Source organism: Colobus angolensis, unplaced genomic scaffold, assembly GCF_000951035.1.
Source record: "Colobus angolensis palliatus isolate OR3802 unplaced genomic scaffold, Cang.pa_1.0 Scaffold339, whole genome shotgun sequence".
In the NCBI taxonomy this organism is placed as follows: Eukaryota; Metazoa; Chordata; class Mammalia; order Primates; family Cercopithecidae; genus Colobus; species Colobus angolensis.
The window spans coordinates 2,891,089-2,893,568 of record NW_012116699.1 but is presented as its reverse complement, the minus strand read 5'-3'; the positions used below and the strand labels follow the sequence as shown (position 1 = coordinate 2,893,568).

The following is a 2,480-nucleotide window of genomic DNA, read 5'->3' as shown; positions in this document are numbered from 1 at the left end:
TTAACTTACTTTTAAAAAATCGGCAGGTGCACCCATTACTAAAGGGATGGTCTATAAAAACAACTGCTGGGATTCGATAAATTCTGAACAGAGGGGAGAGGTCAAAGTCCAGCTAATGTCAGCTGACATGCGGCCAGGTTCATCTTTGGACATGCTTCCAAAAGGGAGTTTATGAAACTTGCTTCATGGATCAAAAGATGTCCTAATCATCACAGATCCTGGGCATCTTTGTATAATATATGTATAATCAGATTGACCGTGGCTTCACACTCCCTCTAGGACCACGTGGAAGGGTTGAGAAAATCCAGGCAGTAGTTTGTAGCCAAACAAGAGCAAAACTCGAGTATCTCTGAGGGAAAGCCGGACCCCTTTTCCCTCCTCTCCTGTGTAAGTAACTTCATTTATAAGCTGAAATGGCGCCACCAGAGCATCCCATTACCATCATCATGCCTCATTAGAGTGGGGACTTTCGGCGGTGACTTGGGAAGTACCCAAAGTTTTAGGGGTTACAGCAGAGGCCAACAAGGCAGACCGAGGAAGCCGGGTAGAGCTCTGAAAAGGTTCAGGGCCAGGGATCCACAGCGGGAGGACGTAGTGGCGGGCACCAGGATCCGCTCACTGGCGCTCTACAGGAAAGCACTCGGCGTCAATGGCCTCGCGCGTCCCTTGCACGGAGAGTGTGGTGCAAAGTTGGGGAGTTACTGGGGACCCAGGGGGCTATCACCTTGGACACCTATGGTAGGGGGAAGGCTGAGGAGTAAGAGAACGGGGCAGCTGGAAACTTAACAGCTCTCACCCCGCAGAGGAGGAATGAGCAGTTTAAAGGCCACGTCCACACAGAGGGTGTCAGAGGCATCCTCTCCGCGCAGGACGCGAATTGGGGGCAGGCACGCAGCGCCACCCGGATCCTGGAGTCGCCAAGAAGAACGCGGGCGGGCGGCCCGAGGAGGGTAGATCCCGGGGCAGCCTCGCCGGCACCCGCCCCCGCGGGCGTCTCCCCAAGCCGCGTGGAAATCCGGGAGGCTGCGGGCGCTCGGGGACCCGCGGGCTGGTGACCAGGAGCTGGAGGGCGGGGTTCGGCCGTCCCCGCCTTCGCCCCACACTGGGGTTCCTTCCCCATGCGCTCAGGATCCCAAGCTTTCTCTTCCGTTTTCGGCCTCTTTTTCCGTTAACTCCTGGGCCGTCTCCTCCCTTTTAGCCCTTTCCAACTGCTTGGCTGTGGCGCCCAGCTTTCCCTCTGCAGCCTCCTTCCCTGTCTTTTTCGCGGGTCCATCTCTTCTTCTTCTCCCTTCCCAACCACATCCCCGTCCCCCCAGGCTGTTCCTTTTTAGCCTTCACCCACTGGCGTCTCCACCTTCCTCCGCCTCCTCTCTTGCCTCCTCCTCCCACCCTGCAAACTTGTTCAGGCCAGGGGTCCCCACACAGACATGGTTGTCCCCTGCTGGGTGTGCGGGTCCCCACGCCTTCCCGGTACCACGAGCGCCCCGCCCAGTCCCTGGCGTGATTCCTAAGCCCTGACCCTGCCAGCCCTTTCTCCCGGCGACTCGGGGAGGGAGGGCAGGAAGCAGGCCCGGGGCTCCCTCCTGGTAGCGAGTCCTCAGTGAGGGGAACACGGGAGGAAGGAGCGAGGACTCCAGCGCTGCGCCCCATTAGGCCCTCCCTCCCGCAGAAGCGCTCACTCCATCTGGCCCTGGCGGGTCTGCAGAGAGGGGGTGGCAACAAGTGACACTACCGGCGGGGGCCACTGATACCTGGCTGGGGTAGGGGCCAAGGCACCCTTCCAAAGGGTGGAGCGAGGCCGACCTCCGCGAAGCGCTCCCCGCGCACCCCTCTCCGAGGCGTTGCGTGGGGGGTACTGAAGGAGAGGAGAAATGAGAGAGAACGCAGACTGGGCTCTTCCCAAGTCCTAAGTCTCCTTCCCTGCCCGACTTCACCACCAGAGCCACCAGAAGAGTTTGCAAGGGATGGGAGATTGATGGGGCTGGGGGCTGGGGGCTGGGCTGGAGCCGCCAACGTTGAGGGATTTTTGGAAGGTGGGGTGGTGGAGTGAGAAAGAATAGAACGCGCTCCCGAATTCCCGATTGCTTCCCTCACTTGGACGATACCTTCCCCCAACCACCCCAGCCCGCCAGGCAAGAGCCCAGCCTGGCCAGCTGGAGCGGATTTGGGGAAAGGAGGAAAATGGGGGCTCCCAACCCCTCTCCAGCTTCCCTCCGCCGCCCTCCCTGATTGGCTGTGCGTCCCCGGAGCCCAACTTCAGTCGCTCCAGACTCCATCTGAGCCCTGAGGGAGTCGGAGCTCCGCGCCTCCGGGCGGGAGGGGCGGCCACGAATCCAGGGGTTGGCATCTCTGGGCCCCTGGGGGGAGGGGCGCGGACGGGGTCGGCCCCCGCAGCCTCTGCGAGGCCCATCTCGCTGCGTCTCGCAGCCTCGGCTTCTCTCAGCCCCCGCCCTTTCCTTCCCTCCCAGCGGCAGCCTCCC

At 61.2% G+C, this 2,480-nt stretch overlaps 1 protein-coding gene across 1 annotated transcript in view; it reads left to right on the top strand.

The window, feature by feature from the left end:
- Positions 1-334: 334 nt before the first annotated feature.
- The window catches only part of CDH11 (cadherin 11, type 2, OB-cadherin (osteoblast)), a 178,567-nt gene continuing 176,421 nt past the window's right edge, over positions 335-2,480 (top strand). Inside the window, exons 1-2 of the mRNA XM_011952219.1 lie at positions 335-387; positions 804-950. The gene's annotated coding sequence lies outside the window, so the exon portion shown is untranslated. The remainder of the gene's footprint in view (positions 388-803; positions 951-2,480) is intronic.